General features: G+C 50.0%; 1 protein-coding gene across 4 annotated transcripts in view; it reads left to right on the top strand.

Annotated features, from left to right (window-relative positions):
* The window catches only part of CHST8 (carbohydrate sulfotransferase 8), a 142,141-nt gene that overhangs the window by 66,783 nt on the left and 50,633 nt on the right, over positions 1-24,725 (top strand). The gene's annotated exons all lie outside the window — the stretch shown is intronic.

Below are 24,725 nucleotides of genomic sequence, written 5' to 3'. Positions count from 1 at the left end.
AGCTTTGGAGCCACAGGAGGGCAGGGTCTCAGCAGTGGTCCCCAATAGGGGCGGTTCCATGAAGCCACCATGCTCTAGGGTATGGACAGGCTGGTGCAGCCCCAGAGACACCACTCCTCCCCAGGGACACCCACTCACTGTCTTCTTGCTTGTTCAGTGCTGGTGAGCCAGAAACAGGGTGAAAAAGAAGGGGGCCAGAAGTATAGGCAGAGGGCTTCCTGCACACCCCCTGCCAGAAGCCCAGAGCACAAGAAGGGGTCTCAACTCTGCAACTCCTCCCCCGTTATGGTGAACGAGCAGCCATGATGTGTGGCCCTTCGTGCAGATTGAGGGCCCATGGGAAGAAAGATCAAAAGAACACAAGGAGGCCAGAGCTGGGGCCCTGGGTCTGAGCTGCCGGAGGCCCCCCATGGGCAGGTGGATGAGTTGAGAGTCAGAGGGAGGCAGCCAAGGCAGTGGCCTCCAGGAGACAGTGGGTGAGTCATCGGTGCTGACTCAGGCCTGGGCCGGACCCCCACAGGTGGTGGCTCTCGGAAGTGGGTCTGGCCATTCCCAGGCTTCTGGAGCAGCGGATGCACAGAAGCTCCTGTGGGAGCTTTGCAGCCTCACACAAGCCCCAGAACAGCTTCATGACACTGTGTTGGCAGAACGTGGCCCCTTGGGACAGCGCCGTCAGGGTAGACTGTGAGCTGGTACCTGTTTTCTGCACAGAAACAAACTCAGAAAGCCGAGCAAACGTTGCTTGGGTGTGTCCCTGGTGTGTGTGTGTCGGGGGAGGGGGGTTGGGGTTGCATGTGGGCAGAGGGTCCAGGCGGCCAGTGCCCGCATTCTGCAGGAGGAGCCTGGGAGAGGAGGATCGAGTGTGCCTGTGGCACCCACCTGGGACCAGGGCCTAGACCCATGTGTGGGACACTCCTGGATGGGACTGTAATTTGGTGGCTACAGCTCGTGCCCTACCCTGCAGCTGCCAGAGTTTTTGCTGTGCAGGTCTTATTGCTCTGCCCAGCTGCCCAAGTGCACGCACATATGGATTATATGTGGGCTGGGGACCCATGGGATGGCTGGGATTTCTGGGAAGCTCGAAGCCTCGGGCTTGTGGGGGGTGTCAGATGGCATGGAGCCAAGCACATCATCCCCCCGCAGCCAGCAGACCTGGGCAAGGAGCACACGTGGGTCTTCGATGGTCCATGCAGCTGGACCACCCTAACCACGTGCCAGGTGATGGGCAAAATTGACGGTCTGGGTAAATCACACCAAACACAGTCATAAAACTTTAAGTAATGCTTAGGTTACTTTCCCTGAGCAAAGTGTCTCTGACATAGGCTGTTTGTGTTGATTTGTTACTATTCATTTATTCCTTCCCTGTACTTCTCATGGCAGTCTAATTGTGATTCGGTACCAAGAAAGCAATATCAAAGTAATTTTCCACAACATTAGTTACAATTTTCTTCTGATCTTTCAAGTGAAACAATCCCATCCTGTTGGCTTCTCTGAGCATATAAACCTTGATTACATTTATCTGTTGGAAACCAGTGCTTACAAAGTGTGTGTGTCCAGTTGCATGGCTGGGTGGCCCCAAGGGCCCCTGACAAACCTTCCGCCTGTGGATTTCTGTTGGTGGGAGGTACAGACTCTGGGAACTGCTCTGCCATCCCAGTCAGGCAAACAGGCAGGTGTTGGGGCGGCGGGTAGGGAGGGCAGATGGGTGGGTCTACGGAGGAAATTCTACACTGTGGCGTGAACTGTTTGGGGACGAAGATCTCTGGAAGTTGGAGTTTGTGACACCGTAAGTGTGGAAGGGGGCAGGGGGACAGGGAGTTGGCAGGAGTTCTGAGTGGCTTGAGGTCCCTTGGGGTCTGGCCTCATTCATGTCTCTCCCATGCAGCCACCAGGTGTTAACGGCACCTGAACTTCCCGTGGATCAGCCAGCCTGGCTCAGCTGGCTCAGGCAGGAGATGGAATTGTAGGGGGGTTGTCAAACTTTTGTAAATCAAACTACGGTTTAAATATTTTTTTGCTATCATCCAAATCAAATCTTTGGAAACAGAAATAGCTACCCAGTAAGGTACCCACCCTCAAAGATGAAGTTTTGTGTGTCAGAGAATTCACCTCTCCAGTCTTCAGCATTGCCAGGCCCTGAGGCCAGAGCTTCTGCTTTTGGGAAATTTACTTTTTGATCCAGTAGAAAAGATTCACCTCTCCTCCAAGAAAGACTTGGAGACCAGGCCGGAACCAGGAATAACAAATACCAACAGTCAGGTGTGGTGGTGCGTGCCTGTAATCTCAGCGCTTTGGGAGGCCTGGGTGGGAGAACCACTTGACCCTCGGAGTTCTAGACCAGCCTGGGCAACATACTGAGACCCTGTCATTACAAAAAATAAATAAACATAATTAGTTGGGTGCAGCGGTACACACCTGTAGTCCCAGCTACTCAGGAGGCTGAGGCAGGAGGAGGCTTTGAGTCTAGGTGGTCAAGGCAGCAATGAGCTGAGATTGTGCCACTGCATTCCAGCCTGGGTGTCAGGACCAGACTTTGTCTCAAACAACAAAAAACTGCCAATGTACTGGCTCCGGGGGCTGCAGAAGGCTGACTCCACATTTGGTTGAGCAAATGGAATTCTATGAGCTGCTTTTTTAATAAATGTTTCATCATAGAGAGTTTGGAACACGTAGTAGTGGAGTAGGATAGTGCCATGAACACCATGTTCCTGGCACCCAGCACCCCCCACCCACACCAAGCTGGCCTCATCCACAGCACCATCCACTTCCCTCCTTCCGTGTGATCTTTGAAGCCTGTACCAGATATCCTATCAATTCAGCCATAAATATTTCAATACATTTCTCAGTTTAAAAGAAAAGAACTATTTTGTTGACATTACCACTAAACTCCTTCCTTAGTAACATCAAATTTAACAATTTCTCAGTAGCATCTAATAGCCAGTCAATGTGCAAATGTCTAGCTGTCTCACGAATATAAATACCTTTATTTCCAATTGTTCCATCCAGTATCCAGAAAAGGCCCATATATTGCAGTGGGTGCATGAGTCTTTTAAGTCTCCTTTCATCTGTAGGTTTCCTTCTCCACGTGTATTTTTCTCCCGATATTTATTTGAGGAAACCGGTTCCTATAGAACTTTCCGTCAGTTGGGATTTGGCCGATTGGGCCTGTCTGATATGGATGAACACTGTTCTCTGTTCTTTGTCGTCCCAGTAAATTAGGTGAATCTTGAAGCTTGATCATATACAGGTTTGGATTGGTTTTTGTTTTGTTCTGGGCGAGTTATAGGGGCAGGAATTCGCGGATGGTTCTGTATTCCTACATCAGGAGATCCCTGTTTGCCTGGCTGTCTTGTGTTACCAACCGCCAGTGGTCAAGCCTAGATCCAGCCATTCATTAGAGGTTACACAGCAGCAATGTTCTGATTTTACCATTCCTTCTTCATTCTTTTAAGTGGAATGGATTTTGTTTTAATGGGGTAAGGTGAGTCATTGTCAGTGACCCGTGAAGCCAAAGTGAATGGTATGGATTGATTGGTTTATTCATAGAAGTGCATCTAAAACTACAATGTTACCATATAGATTCTGTTGCAGTTTATTCATAGATATGTACATAAAGCTACAATGTTACCATACTGTTTCTCTGGTGGTTTATTCATAGATATGTACATAAAGCTACAATGTTGCCATACTGTTTCTCTGGTGGTTTATTCATAGATATGTACATAAAACTACAATGTTACCATACAGATTCTGTTGCTCCCACACTATAAATAGTTCTTTCTTTTAATGTTTGGCTTTTCCAGAGTGAGTTTTCTTTAGGTGGGGCCACCCCATGTCTCAGAGCCCTTTGCCTTTTTCTGGAGTCAAGGAGTTGTGGGTGGTGGTTCTGGGGTGTGCCCAGCGGGGAGGCAGCTGTGGTGGACTACAAAAATCTCCCTGAGGGACTTCTGGCACAGACCATGGGACTGGATAGCCCCCAGGACACCTAGGTCTGTGGCTTGTCTTGGGGCACTCCTGCAGGGCACAGGGAAAATTAAGGTTCAAGATAGTAATGAACATTGATTGAACATTTACTGTGGGCCAGGTTTTATAATGAGCACTTGACTTTTTTTTTTTTTTTTTTTTTTTTTTTGAGACAGTCTCGCTCTGACACCCAGGCTGAAGTGCAGTGGCATGATCTCGGCTCACTACAACCTCTGCCTCCTGGGTTCAAGCGATTCTCATGTCTCAACCTCCTGAGTACCTGGGATTACAGCCATCTGCCACCACACCCAGCTAATTTTTATATTTTTAGTAGAGACAGGGTTTCACCATGTTGGCCAGGCTGGTCTCCAACTCCTGAGCTCAGGTGATCTGCCCACCTTGGCCTTTCAGAGTGCTGGAATTACAGGACTGAGCCACCATGCCCGGCTTTACATGTTTTAATGCATATAATTTTTCTTCTTTCTTTCCTTCGTCCCTTCCCTCGTCCCTTCCCTTCGTCCCTTCTCTTCCCTTCTTCTGTCTCCCCCTTCTTCCCCTCCCCCTTCCCCTCCCCCTCCACTCCTCCTCCCCCCTCTCCCCCATTTCCCTCCCCCTCCCCTCCTCTTCTCTTCCCTTCTTTTCTCTCCCCTCCCCTTTCCCCTCCCCTCTCCCCTCCCCTCCCCTCCCCTCTCCCCTCCCCTCCCCTCCCCTCTCCCCCCTCTCTTCTCTCCCTTCTCCCCTCCCCTCTCCCCCCTCCCCCTCCCCTCCCCTCCTCTCCCCTCCCTATTCTCAGAGGCAGGGTCTTGCTCTATTGCCTGGGCTTGTGTGTACTAGTGCCATGATAGCTCACTGCTGGGCTCGAGTGATCCTCCCACCTGAGCCTGCTGAGTAGCTGAGATCATAGGCAGATGCCACTACACCCAGCTATTTATTTTATTTTAAGTACAGATGGGATCTCACTATGTTCCCGAAACTGGTCTCAAACTCCTGGACTCAAATGATCTCCTGCCTCAGCCTCCCAAAGTGCTGAGATTACAGGTGTGAGCCACTACAACTGGCTAGGTATAATTCTTACAAATAGATGATTTTTAGTTTGAGACAATATGCCAACACTCACTGGGGCAGATACAGAAGCAGCAGCAATACTAATACTAGTTAATGCTCTCAGGCCCTTGAGATGAGCCAGGCGCCATCACAAGCACTTTACATGTATTTAATACTCATTTAATACTTTTTTAACTTTCAATACTTTTGGGAGTGCAGGTGGTTTTAGGTTACATGGATAAGTTCTTTGGTGGTAAATTAGCAGATGTTGGTGCACCTGTCACCCGAGCAGTGTACTCTGTGCCAAATGTGTAGTCTTTTATCCTCACCCCCCTCCCAGCCTTCTCCCAGAGTCCCATAGCCTACTGTATCCCTCTATGCCTTTACGTCCCCACAGCTTAGCTCTCGCTTATCAGTGAGAACATGAGGTATTTGGTTTTCCATTCCTGAGTTACTTCACTTAGAATAACAGCCTCCAGCTCCATCCAAGTTGCTGCAACAGACATTATTTTGTTCCTTTTTATGGCTGAGTAGTATTCCATGGTGTATATATACACCACATTTTTTTTTCTTTTCTTTCTTTTTTTTTTTTTTTTGAGTTGGAGTTTTGCTTTTTTCAGGCTTTTCTGGCCAAACCTCATATTGTCCTGGGATGGGGCTTCCACGCCTGGGCCCCTGGGCTTGCCAGCCAGGAGGAGAGACCCGTATGTGCCCATCTGTGTGAGGCCCCTGCGAGCCTGTCCGCTCAGTGGTACTGAGGCAGGGAGAGGTGCACGGTGAGATGGAGACAGGGGAGAAGGAAGCTCGGTCTCTGCTCTCGGGAGCTCACAATCTGTGGGGTCAAGGAAGGAGGTTATCCAGGTGCTTCCCTAGAGGGCTCCAATCTAGGGGCGGGGGAGGGGAGACCAAGCCCTGGCTCAGTGGGGCCTGGGGACACTTAAGGCAGGTTATAAACCCTTCTTGAGAGATGAGAGCTGGAGAGTCAGGAGGACTTCCTGGAGGAGGGGAACTGTAGGCTGCTTGCTTGTCCTCTCTAGAGCACAGGAGGTGCTGACCTCCATTGGGAGCAGTGAAGTGAGCTTGGGTGAGATTCCAGCGGAGCCGGGAGTCTCCCCCTGGAGCACGTGCTGCTATGCGTCATGCCCAATGTCTCACAGCTAGAAATGGACGGAGCCAGCAGTCCAGTGCTCATGGATCTGACCCCGGGGCTCTTGTTTTGATCTCCTGGAGGCAGTGCTTTGTTGACTGGAGAAAGTATGGCCCTCGCTCTGGGTCCCAGCGTTACCAGGGACACAGTACCCTACTCATGCTTGTGCGGGGGGCAAAACTGCGATGTCAGAAAATCTGTGCAGCTCCGAGAGCAACTGTCATGTTCTGGGCGTGACCCCTGGAGCTCTGAGACTGCACCAGCAGGACAAATGCCCTCTGTGGGCCAGGACCACAGGGGACCTGCTAAGAGGCTCTCAACAGCTCACCCAAAGGAGGGTGACAGAGGCAACAGGAGCACTGTGGCTGCTCCTGTCTGCCCTCTCTGAGCATCTGGGCCAGGTTGGCTACAGGGGAAAGAAGCCTGCTGGCCCTCTCAGAGTGAGTCCAGTCCTCCTGCAGCTGGGCGTCTGAGCCCACACTCCTTCCTGGGCTGGTACCCGCTCCTCCAGTTTCCATAGAGCCGGCTGCTCTCCCCGGGCAGGTGGGTTTTATTGGAACCCTCTTGAGTCTGTTTCCTGAAATCATTTTCTAACGGCATTGCGGAACATCATATATATCTCCTACAAACCTTGTGAGGCTGACACATCCTTGTTGTGACTGTGAATATCAGAAGTGACATGTAATTGCAGTGATCCATCCTGTTAAGTAGCTGGCAATACATTATCTCAAAATCAGCAGGGCTGGGACTCTCAGAGCCCAGTGTTTCTAAACAATGCACCTGCAGCTTCAAACCCTCCTCCCAAATGCTGCCCTAGGCTGCCGAGGGCCACCTTGCTCTCCTGTGCCTTGATTTTCCTGGGCCACAGCGAAGACAATTTCACCCCAGGGAATGCCACACACTGGGTTTTCAGTTCTCCTGGAGTGCCCTCTCCTTGTCACCTACTGCACCAGGTTCTCTACATCAGGGTTGTGAGTGGAGTGCTTGTGACAGTGTTCCTTCCAAGGGTGGCCCTGGGAGTCCTGCCCTCCTTTTTTCTCAAAAATGGCAGAATGGCTTCATGGGGGTTCCTTCTAGGCCAGGCAAGCCATCACTGTGCACAATTGTAGGTAGGGAGGGGTGGACAGGGTAGCCAGAGCCCAGGGGCCCAGAAAGCCAAGCCCCAATTACTACTTCACACCTGGCAGGAGTACCACCCACGCTGTGCTTTATGCTAATTCTGGGGTATGGTTCACATAGATTGCAGTGTGAAGGGTGCCCCTGGAGTTGTGCAAAGACCAGTACTAATGAAGGGGTAGACAAGGAGCTCCCCCTGCATGGCGATTGCCCAAGTGCCAGAAAAAGGCAGGGTCAGAACATGGAGCCTTCGGGTCTGGATACACTGAGCTCAGTGGGTTTCATGAGTCTGAGTAGTGCTGGCTTTGGGACCATCATTGGATTCTGCTCTTCAGGGGTGGGAATTAGGAAGGACCCTCGCTGCTATACTCCCTGGGAGGCCCTGATTTGGAGGGACACCCACTGTGGTCCCCATCTCTGCAGGGAAAGTTTATCAGTCTCAAACCTCTCTCGTCTGAGCGTGGGTTGTTCCCCGTAGTGGTGCCATCCTGTGGCTTCCCAGTCTTCTACGTGGCCAGGATTTCCTGGGTTCCTCCAGCCCCTGCAATTGGAGTGAATATGAGATTCTTCCTGCAGAAGACACCCTCGGGGCCTCTAGCTAGAGCCTCACTTTCCTTTGGTGCATTGAAATATGCTAAATGAAAAATAATGAGCATGTAGGAACTAATAACAGGAATCACCTAATTAAATTAGGAAACAGACATCACATCGCTGTAATCTGAAAATTGATATGAATAGAAACGGTCCCAGAATTGTTATGCTAAAGGTTCCTAGGGGTGGGAAAATTAAAACGGAGAGCAGAACAGAAAATTGGGACGATCATGTCCAATAAGAGTGAGACTTACATTTTGAAAGAACTACAGTAACATGCTAAAAATAGAGGAGATCTAATGAAGTAATGGACAAAAGGGGCTTTGAATACTGCAGAGCTCCACGCACGTGTATCATGGTAATTTATTAAAATGAGACAATGTAATCAAGCTTCCGTGTGCATGAAACGTAGTCAGGGTTATTGTTTACTGGGTGCCTGGCACATGGTACTCATTCTGTCTTCCCTCGACCTCCTCGGCTGGCATCTTTATTCTTAATTGAAACTTAGTGGGATCCATCATTTACCCAAAGTCCTGAAGCCTATATGGCTAAGCCAGAATCTGAGACCAGATCTGTCTGATTCCAAAGCCTGTGACTCCCAACTCCGTCCTCCTTTCCTGTTGCTACTAGTTAATGTCACAGTCTACATGTTGGTTTGTTTGTTGTTTTTTGAAATGGAGTCTCGCTCTGTCACCCAGGCTAGAGTGCAGTGGCCTGATCTCAACTTACTGCAACCTCCACCTCTGGGTTGAAGTGATTCCCCTACCTCGGCCTCCCTAGTAGCTGAGATTACAGGCATCTGCCACTATGCCCGATTAATTTTGTATTTTTAGTAGAGATGGGGTTTCACCAAGTTGGCCGGGCTGGTCTCGAACTGCTGACTTCAGTGACCCACCTGCCTCGGCCTCCCAAAGTGCTGGGATTACAGGCGTGAGCCACCATGTTTGGCCTATATCTTTGTTTTAAGAGACGGGGTCTTGCTCTGTCACCCAGGCTGCAGTGCAGTGGCGCAATCATAGCTCTCTTCAGCCTCAAACTCCTGAATATTTTTTTTACTGTCTGATGTTATTCTACCATTTTTCTTGAAGGATATTTCTTGCATATCTTTGTTTTAAGAGACGGGGTCTTGCTCTGTCACCCAGGCTGCAGTGCAGTGGCGCAATCATAGCTCTCTTCAGCCTCAAACTCCTGAATATTTTTTTTACTGTCTGATGTTATTCTACCATTTTTCTTGAAGGATATTTCTTGCCAACACCCAGCAGATTATCAACTCCCTGAACCGAAGCCCCAAGGCTCTTCCACTGGTTGGGTTAATAAAACCCACACCAAAGACACCTTCTGAAATTTCAGTCCAGCTGGAAAACTGGATCTCCCATTATGTGGGAGCCTGGGCAGGGTCCAGGAGGGGCAGGCGGTTCCGATGCTTGATCCGCGTCCCCAGGTAGCCCCGGTGTTGGGTTGTGTCTCCATAGTGGCCAATTGTTCCCCGGATGACCCCCGCGGGGAGTGAATCCAGCTGTGTTCACCTGTGGTGTGAGTCATAGCCCAGAGGCCCAGAGCAGGTCTCGGGTGTGGGGTGACCCTGTTCCCACTGTGCCTGGCCCAGAATGCATTGGAGGGATGGAAGAAGTAGAGGTCAAGATCTGTGTATGAGATGCTGGAGGATTACATCAGGTCTGGAGTGCTGGGACTGCACCTAGGGCCGGGCATTGAGCCCAAGGAGGGACTGAAGGCTGGGTGCTGGGGAGGAATGCCACATGGCTGGACTTCTTTTCCCTCCACCTGTGCTACACCTCCCCCACCTCTGTCCCTATGCACTGGTTGAGTGTCTTCAATGAGAGTCATCCAGTATCAGAGCCAAGCCTCCCACTCAGCCCAGGGCAGCTGCTGTGGAGAGGCTGAGGGCAGGGGAGACTCCACTCCCCAAGGGGCACCAGGCTCCACAGGGGCCCGAGGAGGGAGGCTGTCTGCCTGGATCTGTCCCCTTCCTCCAGCCTCACTTGGCCTGGAGTCTCAGGGTCAAGTGGGAGGGCCTGGGGACATCCAGTGAGTTGAAACAGGACGCACCCACTGCCAGCATGAAGAAGAGCCCAGGGGTGTCCCACCGTGTACCAACCACCCTGACATCCTGGGGCCCCTGTTCCTAACACAGCAGGGAAGTGGTGAGGAGTCCACCCACGCTCCAAGGACAGGGCTGTTGCTATGATTGCTGTCCTTCTCCATGGTCACTGCATGGGTCTTGGATTTTAAAACCCTGAAAAGGTGATGGTGGTAGTTACAATGGCAGGAGCTTGGAGGTCCAGTTCTGGAGGCCGAAGGGGTGGGTCTGTAGGGATGGGCGAGGGCTCATTCACCTTCCACTGGGCTCCAACTGCCTGCCCATGGGGTAATCCTGCTCTTGCATTGTGGTCAACACCATTTGTGGTGCCTTTTGGGTCCCTGCAGGTCCCCCTCTCCTTCTCACAATATTTGCAGAAGTTGGGAGCCGCTGGACAGATCTCATTTAAGCCAAAAAAGCTTCACCATTATATGCCTGCTGATGTTTTCATTATGAAGCTTATTTTCCAGGATTTGTGGCTCTGCAGTTTTGACTTGAATCATAGTGGAAGTCAGTGAAAGATTCGCTCATTTTGAAATTTTATTTTATGTGGGGAAAATAGCTGTGCTTAAATCGGTTCAGTTGTCCCCTCTGACAGCTGCCACTGGGGAGTCCCTGCACAGCTCTGGCTCCTGGTGGGGGAAAGAGGAGCTCCTGAGGGCTTCTCATGTTCGCATCTGGGGTCTCAGAGGGGAGTCGGGGGCTGCCTGTCATTTTGCCCTGAGGCCTGGTTGAGGCATTTTTCAGCACCCCCAGAAGGCCTGAAGACCCCTGAGAGGGTGATCTGGCCTCATCCAAGCTCCCCACCAAGCTCTGAGCCTGGTCACTGTTCTCCACCGGGGCGGGACTGCAGGGATGGTGATCCATGAGTCTCTTGCTACATTCTGGTTGTGTCCAAAGGGGCTTCACCATGGGAAGTGCCCGCGGCATTCCTCGGGTCCTGGATGGAGTCCCAAGACCCCATCACACCTCCTGCAAAGGCTGTAGCCATTTCTAAATGCATCTGACCTTTGTCCTCAGGGTCTGGATCTGCCCTGGAGGGAGGGAGATGAGGGTATGTCCGTGGAAACTGTGCAGGGTCACTGGGACCCATCAGACAACAGATCTGACAGAGCCACATGGAGGGAGAGACCATAGGATGGGAGGGGTGGGGATAGGGTGAGGGGAAAGTGGACAGACAGACCCCAGGGCCAGGTGCCACTGCTGCTCTGCTCTAGCCCAGAGCTCTGTGCAGGAGTGTATGTCTAGAGTGGCCAGATCCTTTTCGTGTTTGTTTTGTTTTTTTAAAAAGCTAAGAATCTGGCCAGGTGCAGTGGCTCATGTCTGTAATCCAAGCACTTTGGGAAGCTGAGGCAGACTGATCACTTGGGGTCAGGAGTTCAAGACCGGCCTGGCCAACGTGGTCAAACCCCGTCTCTACTAAAAATACAAAATTAGCCGGGTATGGTAGTGGGCGCCTGTAATCCCAGCTACTGGGGAGGCTGAGGCAGGAGAATTGCTTGAACCCGGGAGGCAGAGGTTGCAATGAGCCAAAATCATGCACTGCACTTCAGCCTGGACAACAGAGCGATAACCTGTCTTAAGAAAAGCTAAGAATCTGTAACATACATTGATGTGGATTATCCCGATGTTAGGGGCAGCTCTAATTTGGAATGTGTTCTTCAAAGTTAAGTAATAGGTGATGGTTGGTACCTCCTGCTGGTTGGAATAGCTGGGAGGACTGGATCTTTCCCGTACCCTAAACCCCCGAGAGGCTGAGACCTGCCCCCAAGGCCCTATTTGGCTCCATTCCTGCTCTCCCTGTGCCCCATGGGAGGACACAGAGGTGGTGGGTCTCTGGGTGGGAAGGGGACTCCGAATTACTTTCAGCCCCATAGGAGCTCCATGAAGCCAGACCCCATGCGGGCCATGAGCAGAGCGTCTCCCCGGCCCCACTGACCAACAGGGGCCGCACAGAGCCCATCGGTGGTGCTGTCTGGTTCAGCGGCCAGGAGCCCTGGCAGATACCCTGTCCACCATTCAGGTCTGGCAGAGGATCTGGGGGTCCGGGAGGTGACTGGTCAGCAGAGATACAGGGGAGGCAAGGGCCAGGGAATGGGGTTCTGGGGAGCACGCCTAATTAAAACTTTCTTTCATTTACGCAGTTACTCACGTACAAATATTTGTACCCACTGGCAAGCTTCTGTTGCTGTAGCAAAGGAAGAATCATTTCCAGAAAAGCCTTGCTGGGGATGGGCACTCCCTCCAGTATCCACCTGGGGATAGAGGCGTTGGTGCCTGTAGGTGTGAATGGAGGAGGATTTCTGACTTGGTGGCCTGCTTCCTGCAGTGATGGGGTGTGGCAGGCATGACCATCCTGGTTCCCTTTCTTCCAGCCTAGGGCACCGTGGCAGCCATGCCCAAGGGTCCCTTTGGAGAGGGGCTTGGCACGGCCCAGCAGGGGGTGCTTTGCAGATTCGCCTTCCCTACTGCCTGTGTGCCATGGAGATGTCCCGGGAGCTGGGAGAGGGACCTGAGAGTCCTGAGGGCATTTAGGGAAGTGGCATCTGGGAGTGTGGTGTGAGCTCTCAGCGCCTACTGTGTACCAGGCTCTGTGTGTTCCGTGCTTTACCAATATCCTCGTGCTGGAGCCTCACTGGACCCATCTCTATTTTACAGATGGGAAAACTGAAGCACAGAGAGGCAAAGTCACTTGGCTAAGGTCACACAGCCAGGGAGTGTCAGTGCTTGAACTAAAAGCCAGGTCTTCAGATCCCAAAGGTCTGAAGTCTTCTTGGTGACCTGACAACCACTCAGGGCTGGGAGCAAGCACTATGCTACGAGACGCACAGCATTGGAGGGCTGGCCTGGGGTGGGGATCGGGGGCTGCACGGCACTGCCCCACAGACTGTTGGGGTGTGCTTCATTCCTGCTTTTGGCAGATGGGTTCTGGTTCTTGTGCACACGTGTGTGTGTCCTGGTGAAGGGTAAGGTTCCCCTGTGTGTGCATCTGGCCATCGCCCATAATCCTGGGTGTGTACGAGTATGTGTGTTCACCTCAGTATTACTGTCCACCCAGGGGTAAACGGGTGCCTTACGGCTCATGTGGAAAGCTCTTCACCCTGAAGTCTGGAGTGGCTGCTGTGAGCATACCCTGACAATGTCACCTGGCAGGTCACGGGGCAGGCAGGGGCAAATGACTTGGGCCCAACAGGAGTTGTCTGTCAGTTGTCAGCCACAGAATTGGGTGACAAATTGCCATTCCAGCAGGCACTCGGCAAAGCCAATTATTGTAGCCCCTTGCCCACGACCTGCACAGACCAAATAATGAAATTACATTCATAATATTTCAGGTCGAGTGATCGCTGCTTGAATTAGTTCCTTCCCAGAACCCAGCCAGAAGTAGCGGCAGTAATTAAAGGATTTTCTGGGCTTAAATCAACGGCGTACATCAAGCGTGTACAACACACAGGGCTTGCAAAATGTGTGTGGGCCTCGTCCCTTCACTGGGGAGTAAGGAGGACACTCCGTGATTGTGGGAGGACTGCAGGCCGGGAGGAGGCGGGTTCTTCCTGCTGGAGAAATTTTCCACTTCCACTAATTTATTTTAGACACATTTACTGAAAGATCCCTGTTCCGATGGGGCCTCACAGTGAGTAAGGTGATGGGGACTTTCTGGGGTCCAGCCCGACTCCTCCCAAGCAGACACTTCAGCAGCGTTGCAGGGGTGGGGTACTCTGTTGCCCAGACTAGAGTGCAGGTCTGAGTTCACTGCAACTTTGAACTCCTGGGCTCAAGCAATCCTCCCATCTCAGCCTCCCCTGTAGCTGGGACCATAGGCATGCACCACTATGCCCAGATAACTTTTTAATTGTTTTGTAGAGATAGGGTCTTGCTTTGTTGCCCAGGCTAGTCTCGAACTCCTGTTCTCCTGAACAAGTGATTCTCCTGCCTTGGCCTGCCTAAGTGCTGAGTTACAGGCATGAGCCACCGTGTCTGGCCCGATTTTAGAATATTTCCATTGCCCCCACCACCAAATCTTTTGTGCCCATTTCAGTCACTCCCCATTTCAACCGTCAGCCCCAGGGAACCCTGAATCTCCTTTTTATCACTATAGCACTGCCCTCTCTGAACATTTCATATCAATGTAATCATACACTGCGTGGTCTATTATATCTGGTTTCCTTCAGTCAGCATAATGTTTTTGAGAGTCATAATTTTTATATTTACTCATATCAGTTTGTTTCTTTTTATTGCCAAATAATAATATTCTATTACATGGAATTGTGGTTGATCTGTTCACCAGCTGATGGATATTGGATTGTTTATACTTTCTGGCTATTATGACTAATGTAGCTATGAACACTGATGTGAAAGTTTTTGTGCAAACATGTGTTTTCATTTTTCTTCAGTAGATATTTAGAAGTCGAATGGCTAGGTTGTAATAGTAAATTTATATTACATTTAAAGGATACTGACAAACCGTTGGCTAAAATTGCTGCACCGTTTTACATTCTCATCAGCCGGGTATGAGGGTTCCAATTGCTCCACATTCTCATCAAGACTTATTATTATCCGTCTTTTTAATTACAGCTATCTAGTGAGTGTGAAGTGGTGTCTCATTGTAGTTTTAATTTGTATCTCTTCAATGATGAATAATATTGAGCATATATTCATGTGCTTATTAGCCCCTTGGATATACTCTTCAGTGAAATATCTATTCAAGGTTTGGCCCATTTTAAAAATTGGGTTATTTGTCTTGTTACTGTGTTGTATTTCCTAGATGTAAGTGTTATTTGATTTGCAAATAACTTGCCCCATCCATGGCTTGGCTTGTCTTTTTTTTTTTTTTTTTTTTTTTTTTTTTTTGAGACTGAGTTTCTCTCTCGTTACCCAGGCTGGAGTGCAATGGCACAATCTCGGCTCACCGCAACCTCCGCCTCCTGGGTTCAGGCAATTCTCCTGCCTCAGCCTCCTGAGTAGCTGGGATTACAGGCACGTGCCACCATGCCCAGCTAATTTTTTGTATTTTTAGAAGAGACGAGGTTTCACCATGTTGACCAGGATGGTCTCGATCTCTTGACCTTGTGATCCACCCGTCTCGGCCTCCCAAAGTGCTGGGATTACAGGCTTGAGCCACCGCGCCCGGCTCTTTTCATTTTCTTAATGGTGTCTTTTGGAATGGAAAAGTTTTTAAATTTAAAAAAGTGCAATTCATCATTTTTTTTCTTTGATGGGTCATGCTTTTTGTGTTGTATCTAAGAAAACTTTTTCTAATCTTAGATCATAAGGATTTTCTCTTAATGTTTTCTTCTAAAGTTTTTTTAATTTTGGCTGTTACTGGTTCATTTTGAGCCATATTTTGTGTATTACCTGAGGTCTAACTTCTTCTCTTTGCATGTGAATATCCAATTACCGCAGTTCCCAGCACGTGTTAAAGACTATCTTTTCCCTATCGAATTGCCTTCACACCTTGGTCAAAAATAAATTGACTAGCAATGTAAGAGTTTATTTCAGGAATCTCAATTTACTTCTTTGATCTGTATGTCTGTCTATCCTTTTTGCCAACAGTTCAATGAGTGTAAATCCTTCAGCTTTGTTGCTTTTCAAAATCGTTTTGGGTATTCCGAGTCTTTTGCATTTCCATGAAAATTTTAGGATCAGTTTGTCAATTTCTGCCAAAAAGAACAACGCCTACTGGGACTTGATAAGAATTAGCACTGACTCTAATAATAAACTTGAGAGAATTGTCTTCTTGACAGTGTTGAGTCTTCCAATCCATGAACATGGAGTATCTCTCCACTTAGTTCAATCATCTTTAATTCCTCATAGCAGTATATTGTAGCTTTCAGTATACAAGTCTATCTTTCTTTAGTTAAACGTATTCCTAAGTATTTTACTTTGTTTGATGCTGTAGTGAATGGAATTGTTTTTATAATTTCATTTTGGGATCATTCATTGCTAATATATAGAAATACAGTTGATTTTTGTATATTTATCTTGGACCCTGTAACTTGTTAGTTAATTCTAATAGTTCTTTATGTAAATTCCCTAGGATTTTCTACATTCAGGACTATACTATCTGTAAATAAAGAGATGTTTACATCTTCACTTCCAACCTGAATGCCTTTTATTTCTTTTTCCTGCCTGATTGAACTGACTAGAACCACTAGTATGGTAGGAATTGAAGTGGTGAGAGTAGACATCCATGTTTTGTTCTGGTCTTAGGGGAAGAACATTCCGTCTTTCACCAATAAGTATAATGGTTGCTGCAGGATTTTCGTAGATGACTTTTATGACTTTGAGAAAATTCCCTTCTATTACTTGTTTATTGGAAAAAAAATTTTTTTAACCATAAATGAGTGTTGGATTTTGTCAAATACTTGTTCTACATCTATTGAGATGATTATATAGTTTCATCCTTTATTCTGTTAAAGTAGTATTTTCTATGATACATTAACCTCACATTCCTGGGATAAATATCACTTGGTCATGATGTATAATTCTTTTTATATGTTTCTGAATTAAGTTTGCTCAAATTATGTTTTTTGTTTTGTTTTTGAGGGCTAGTCGTAGTTTTCTTGTGATGTCTGTCTGGCTTTGCTATCAGATTAATACAGGTTTTAAAATCAGTTGGGAAGTGTTTTTTTCCTCCTCCTACCCTATTTCTCTGGGAGGATTGAATTTATTTCTTTTTAAATGTTTGTTAGAATTTATCAGTGAAGATATCTGAAACTAGACTTTTGTGATACATTAATGTTTTTAAAGATGAAGTTTTGTTGTGTTTCCCAGGCTGGACTCTAACTCCTGGGCTCAAGCAAATCTGCCTCCTGCCTCAGCCTCCTAAGTAGCTGGGACTACAGGTACATGCCACTACACCTGGCTCCAGACATTAAAATTTTATTTTCTAGTTCGATGTCTCCACCATAGATCTACTCAGGTTTTCTGTTTCTTCTTGAGTCAGCTTCAGTAATTTATGTCTTTCAAGAGCTTTGTTCATTTCATTCAAGTTGTCTCATTTGTTTAGCCTAACAGCATTCATAGTATTCTCTAATAATCACTAGTGATGTCCTCATTTTCATTTCTGATTTTAGTAATTTGTGTCATCTCTCTGGTTTCTTTCAAAGTCTACTTAAAGTCTTGTCGGTTTTGTTGTTTGGTTCAGGTGTAGTTTCTTCTTTTTTCATTTCTTAAGGTGGAGGACTAGGCTATTGATTTGAGATCCTTCTTTTCTAATATAGACATCACTGCTGTAAGTTTTCCTCTAAGCGCTGTGTTAGCTTTAGTCAACTTTAATTTTTTCATTTCTAGATCTCCTTATTAAATTTCTGTCTGATCTGCTGATCTATTGGTTCTCCCAACTTTATCACAACCTTGGGCTAGCTGAGACTTTTGAATTATTTTCAACAACACTCTTGGTCATAGAATATTCCAATCAATGTTCATGCCTGATTCCCCTTGGTAGAATGCATGCCTCCAGGGAACTGGGCAAGCTGATGAAAGCAGCCCCAGGCTACAATGCCATAACCTCCACTGGTCAGTAGATTTTCTTGAGTAAATGCTTCCTGATATATTGCATGTTTTTGGTCAATTTCCAGAGTTTTCTTTTTTTTAAGGGATAGGGTCTCAGCCTGCAGTGCAGAGGTGTGATCATAGCTCACTGTCACTGCAACCTCAAGCTCCTGAGCTCAGTGATCCTCCGTCAGCCCCCCAAGTAGCTGGGACTACAGGCATATACTACCATGTCAGCTAATTTATTTTTGTTGTTGTTGAGATGGATCTCACAGTATTATCCAGGCTGGTCTTGAGTTCCTGATCTCAAGCAATCCTCCTGCCTTGGCCTTTCAAAGTCCTGGGATTCCAAGTGTGAGCCACCGTGCCTGGCCCAGGGTTTTAAAATGGTGGTGGTGGTTTTCTCACAGTGCTGGAGGCCAGAACTGTGAGATCAAGGCATTGGGCAGGATTGGTTTCTTCTGGGACCTTTCTCCTGGGTTTGTAGATGGCCATCTTCTTCCTGTGTCCTCCCATGGTTTTCCCTCTGCCGCTGTCTGCATCAGAATTTCCTTTTTATAAGGACACCAGTTAGAGTGATCATTAGGGTTCACCCTAGTGATTCCATTTTTGATACCAGTGGACTGAAGGAGATCCCCAAATGCCAGTGGGACCTCTACTGCAACCAGTGTCTAGGCTCTTGACACCCTTGCAAGAAGTAATTCAGAAAATAGTGCAAGTATGGAGATTTATTGCAAAGTGAAAAGTACACACTTTGGCTGGGCGAGGTGGCTCATGCCTGTAATCCCAGCACTTTGGGAGGCTGAGGCGGGGAGATCACCTGACGTCAGGAATTCAAGACCAGCCTGACCAATATGGTGAAATCCTGTCTCTACTAAAAATACAAAAATTAGCTGGGCATGATGGTGTGTGCCTATAGTCCTAACTACTCGGGAGGCCGAGACAGGAGAATTGCTTGAACCCAGGAGGCTGGGGTTGCAGTGAGCTGAGATCACACCACTGGACTCCAGCCTGGGCAACAGAACAAGACTCCATCTCCAAAAAAAAAAAAAAAAAAAAGTGCATACTCGAGAAAGGAGTGCCCGCAGACTGAAGAGTCTCACAGTAGGGTGTGGGGCTGCTACCTTTATGTGGTTCTTTAACCCAGGGTTGGAATAGTCATGAAAATTCCCCGGGGGAAAAGTGGAAATTTCTTAGAATGGAAGTGCCATGGATTTTTACAGCAAACACGGGTGGTCTCTCGGAACTGTCACAGCGCTGGTTGGTGTGTGAGTTAGGATGCTAATGAGCACACGGTGAGGTCCTGGGAGAAACCGAGTTCAAATCTAGTGCCATGTTGGCCCAGTTGGTCTTAGCCAGCTTGGTCTACACCCTGTTTTTCAGGGTCTTGTCAGCTCATAGCCTCGAGTCATGTGAAACTACTGCCTGGAATTTTTATTCTCCTGTGGCCACGCTGTATTATTCCTGTCTCATTTTAACTTAATTACCTCTGCAAAGACTCTATCTGCAGTCACATTCAGAGGTATTGGGGGTTAGGACTTCAAGGTGGATTTGGAGGGGAATGCAACTCATTCTATTACAGATGGACTTGCAGTCTCCATCCGGGCAGAAGACACCTAGTGTGTGCAGGCTGGGAAGGGAGCCGGGGCTCTGATCATTCAGTCTGAAGCATCCTAGTTGGCCCTCCTATTTCAGTGTTGCCTGCTCCTCCTCCCAGTTTGGAGTCTGTGGCTTCTTTGCAGTTTCCTCAGCAGGTCACTAGGGGTGCAGTAGGAGGGGATAGTTGCCTAGTCACTGGATTTTCTCCCCCGTCCTTTCCCCTCCCCTCCCCTCCCCTCCCCTTCCCTCCTCCTTCCCCTCCCCTCCCCCCTCCTCTCCCCCTCCTCCCACTCCCCTCCCCCTCCCCTCCCCCTCCCCTCTCCCTCCCCTCTCCCTCCCCTCTCCTCCCACTCTCCCTCCCACTCCCCTCCAACTCCCCTCCCCCTCCCCTCCCACTCCCCTCCCCTTCCCTCCCCCTTCCCCTCCCCTCCCCCTCCTCTCCCCTCCCCTCTCCTCCCCCTCTCTCTCCCACTCCCTTCCAACTCCCCTCCCCCTCCCCTCCCCCTCCCCTCCCACTCCCCTCCCCCTCCCCTCTCCTCCCACTCTCCCTCCCACTCCCTCTCCCCCTCCCACTCCCTCTCCCCCTCCCACTCCCTCTCCCCCTACTCCTCCCTCCTCCCCCTACTCCTCCCTCCTCCCCCTACTCCCTCCTCCCCCTCCCCTCCCCTCTTTCTCTTTGTTTTCTTTTCTTTTTTAACACAGACTCTTCCTCTGTTGCCCAGGCTGGAGTACAGTGGCCCAATCATAGCTCACTGCTGCTTTGAACTCTTGGCCTCAAATGATCCCCTCCCATCTTGGCCTCCTGAAGTGCTGGGATTACAAATGTGAGCCACTGTGCCCGGCTGCCGCTAGACTTTTAAGCCCACATTTCACCCCTGCCATCAGCCTATCCAGGTACTTCCAAGTCTCACATTGTGCTGCATTCTGTGGGTCAGTGAGTCTTCCCTGCACTCCTCTGCAGGCTCAGCTAGCAGGTCTCCTTCACCCTGTAGAATCTGCTCCCACCCTCTGTCCTCTTTCCATCTTCCAAAATCGTGTTGCAATCTGGCATCTGCTGCGATTCCTCTCTAGTTCTCTTTGTTACCGTGGGCCCCTCTGTTTCATTCCTTCGCTGTGATTATGCTGGGATCTTGGGAGGAAGATGAGCTCAATGTACACATTCTGTCCCTGTGTTTACCCAGAAGCCTTCTGGCTTCTCCCCAAGAAGAAGTCAGAGCCACAGCCTGCAGAGAAGGACGTTGAGGCAGCTCCATCAGCATGAGACTGGCACTGCTGGATCCAGTAGGGAGAGGCCACAGTCCCCTAGGGCTGAGGAGGGAGGGAGACAGAGCTGTGGGCGGGGCCTGTGCATCTGTCCTTGGAGTCCTGGAGTCCTGGAGTCCTGAATCTCTGTTGCTACTGAGAGAGAGGGCAGGAGACCTCCAGGCCTTGCTCTTCACTAGGGGTACTCTGGACTTGGTGGAGAGGTGTCTGTTTACTTCAGGGCTTCCATCCCAGGCCCGGGCTCCCAGGACTGCACCTGCTCGGCCTTCTCCCCTCCACCCTCCCCACCAATGATGTCATAGGTGTGACACTCTGCAGCCAAAGACCAGGCGAGCCCAGGCGGGCGTCTACCGCCTCCAAAGTAAAACGTGTTTTCCAAACTGTTGCTGAAGCTGCTAAAATGTTTTTTAAAACGTTTACACTTCCCTTGATATAAGGCAAATACCTTCTGTCAGCGGGGGTGGGCCGGGTGGGGGAGCCCTGGGCTGGGAGGCACGATCCGGCAGCTTCGGTGTCATTGGTGACAGCCATGTGTGTTCCCTCCCGGTGGAATTTCTCCTCCCAAGGTCTCTCTGTCCTTGTCGGGGAGGTGGGAACTGGGTCCTTGGATGCTTCTGTTTTGGGAAGCCTGAGCTCACTGAGGAATTGTTCTAGGGGAAGTGTCTTTGAAGGAGGTGAGGCAGACACAAAGTTCAAAGCCGAGGGGATGGGAAGTTCCCCAAGATGAGTGTTTCCTCAGGAGCGGCAACCGTCCCAGGAGGTGGCAGGTGCTGAGAGACAGGACTGGGGTGGAGGGACCCCTGCGGAGACGGACTGCAGCCCCAGGGCTGCCTTCCCAGCCACCTGACCAAAGGGGATGGAAGGCAGAGGTCCCCAGATACCCCAGGCTGTCTGGGCCTGGGGAGCTTCACAGGGCCCTAGAGAAGGGGATGGGGACCTGGAATAATTTACTGTAAGTTACAAAAAAAAAAAAAAAAAAAAATCACATGCGGTCAGACCCAAACCATGCACAGCTGCCTGACTTTCCACTCCAGCATGACCCGTGACACCCACTGTCTCCTCCAGCCACGCTCTCGAAGGCCAGGGAAGCCAGCCCGCCCCGGCCTCCGTGACAGACCCACTGCTGCAGCCACACACAGTGTGTCAGGCACTAGTTGGAATGGCTTCTGGCCACACATGAGGCCCTGGGGCTCCGGCTTCCTCTCTGGGGAAGCGCCGTGTGTTGTCTCCCAGGCAGGGCTGCAGTGGTGACACACCAGCCTGGAGTCACCCTCTATGCCCAGAAACTCCCCCAGGAGAAGGGCATGGTGAGGGACAGGAGGGACTGTGTGAGCCCGGTGGTCACATGCACACTTGACATACACCCATACGTGTACACACATACACCCCCATACCCTATACACACACCACGCATGTGCCACACACACGCATTCCCACATACACACCACACATACACTGCACACATACCACACATACAAACACATCACACATGCATGCCCACATACCCCACATACACCACACCTGCACACATGTGCCACACACATGCACCACACAGATAAACACACAGCATACATGCATTACACAGGTGTACACACACAGCACACCATGCACCACACATGCATACTGCACACACATGCCACACACATACACACAGCACACACGTACCACACACATATACACACACAGCACACGTGTACCACACACACATACACACAGCACACATGTACCACACACATACACACACACCACCCATACACACACGACACACATGCACCACACATATACACCCACGCCACACACACACATCACACATGCGCACCACCCATGCACAGATGCCGCATATATCTATACACACCACAGGTATGCACCACACATGTCCGCACTGCACACACACACACACCACACACACACCACACACACCGCGTACGCTTACCCCCCACACACGGAATGCACGCAGTACACACACTGTGCCCGTTGGCCTCTGTCCACCAGCCAAAGCTCCTCTGCCAGCCCTGGCATCTGTTTACAGTGGAGGAGAGGCAGCCCTTCCTGGTCTCCCACAGTAAGCTGAGCAGAGCACCCTGCTGAGAGCTGGAACTTCTGCCCTCAGGGCCATGGGGACACAGAAGGCAGGAAGCTGGGCAGGCTATGGTTTGCAGTGTCGGGAGCCTACAGGGCAGGCCCCCACTCCCCTATCCTTCTGCCACCATGCAGTTCCTTCCCCCCTGCAGTGGTCAGCCTAGACTTGGAGCTGGGGCCAGTTCAGGGGGCTCCACATCAGTGAGAGCCGTGCCTATCGTTGTTGAAAGCGGAGCAGTCACCAGCACTGGCCCGGTCTGGATGCAGGGAAGAATGGTGCTCAGACTTGGCCCAAGCCAGGGTGGCTACAGCTTGGTCTGAACAGAGATGCCTTGTCTGTCCTCAGCTTGCACCTCTGGCCATCCCAGGTTCAGGGCCACTCTGCTCTGTCTGGTCTGTGGAAACCGGAAACCCAAAGTCCATGTAATCACAAGGGAATGATTTGTGGGAGGCAACCATTCCCAACCGGGAACCTGGTGCTCTCTGGGGAAGCCCTATTTCAGGGTCTTTGGAGCCAGCATTGGCTCCAGCAGCATACGTTTGCCTTGACGCCAGCAGATGGAGCCCTGAGCCAGCTCACAACCCTCCAGTCCCCATACATCCTTCTCCATCTTCTGTCCTTTGTGACTGGGCATCCTCCAGGACAGAGCCCAGGGATCTTCCTATCTCTGAACACCCACAATCACCTTCCCACACTGCATTGCCACAGTGTGTGCAGGGCCTAGCTCTGCTATGCTAGGTTCTTAACACACATCTGTTGTGTGGTTGGAAGAATGGATAGATGGGTGGGTGGGTGGATGGATGGATGGATAGATGGATGGACAGATTGATGGCAAGATGGATGGGTGCGTAGGTAAGTGGTCACATGGATGAATGATGGAGAGATGAATGGGTAAGTAGGCAGATAGATGGATGGTGGGGATGGTTAGGTAAATGGATGGAGGGATGGATAGGTGGATGAATGAATGAATGGATGGAGGGAAGGGTGGGTGGGTAGATGAATGGAAAGATGGACAAATGGAAAGTTGGACAGATGGGTAGGTGCTTGGGCAAATAGATGAATGTATGTGTTGGCAGGTAGGTGGTTGGAGGGATAGATGTTTGGATAGAGGTATGGTTGGATGGATGGATAGATGAATGAATGGATGGGTGGGTGAGTGGGCAGATGGATGGATGGATGGACAGACTGACAGATGAGACAAATGGAGGGATGGGTGGATGGATGGATAGATGAATGGATGGATGGATGTACAGATGGGAAGATGGACAGATAGGTGGGTGAGTGGGCAGATGGATGGATAGAATGATGGATGAGATTAATGGATGGATGGATAAATAGATGAACAGACAGATAGATGGATAGAAAGACAGATGGGTGGGTAGACAGACTGGATGTGATGAATGAATGGGTGGGTGGAGGATGGGAGGGAGGGAGGGAGGGATGAATGGGTGGACAGACTGATGGATGAGAGGGATGGATGGATGCATGGATATATGGACGAATGGATGGACAGACAGATGGACAACGGGTAGGTGTATGTAGTAAAAGAAGGAAATACATGAGGGGAGGCAAAGACTTCTTGGTAGACCGAAGCCATAGCCCCTGCTGTGGACTAAATTCTCTCAGGAAATGGGTTGAAAGCTTAACATTATCTCCGGAAGCTATTTTTTTTGCAGTTCTCATACCCAGCATTCCTTGTCATCAGTCATGTCATCAGGCGGCCTCTGGCACTGCCTTTCTTACGTCTTTGTTCCTTGGTTGCACCCCTTCTCTTCCCTGGGGCTGGGCATTCTCAATTGGTAACATGAACCTGGAGCGGATGTGAATGGAGATGAGGTTTCTGGGGAGAAACAGCTGTTTCCACCCTGGGCATAACTCCTGGCCCATCATGGGCTTTGGTAAGCTGGAGTAGCCTGGCAGCTGCCCCCAGACCCCCCACCCCGCTCCCCACACCGCCTCTCTTTCCTCCCTGCTTTGATGTTCTCGAGTTAGTTCTGGCTCAGCCTCTGAGGCTGCTGATATGAATACACTAAGTGGATCAATAACATGTCAGTCCTTTGCCAGGAGCAAGGGGAGGGGGGGGGTCTGCATCTATCAAGTGCTGAGTGACAGCTAATCATTTTTCACCTGGCATTCACCCTTCCAAAGATAAGTGCGGCTCTGCTGGGAACAAGAAGGCAACGTCAGAGGCTCCCCTGCCCCACTTCCTGCAGAGCCCAGGGCACCAGCCTGGCTCACACTGCCACTCCCTACGCGTGACCCCGTGTTGAGTGTGGGACTCAGTGGGAGTGTGTGCACGCCCTGGGTTCATGAGCACATGTGTCTGTGGGTGG

The sequence above is a fragment of the Saimiri boliviensis genome, chromosome 14 (assembly GCF_048565385.1).
Source record: "Saimiri boliviensis isolate mSaiBol1 chromosome 14, mSaiBol1.pri, whole genome shotgun sequence".
In the NCBI taxonomy this organism is placed as follows: Eukaryota; Metazoa; Chordata; class Mammalia; order Primates; family Cebidae; genus Saimiri; species Saimiri boliviensis.
Note: the sequence above shows the minus strand (reverse complement) of the source record. Positions and strands in the feature narration are given on the sequence as shown.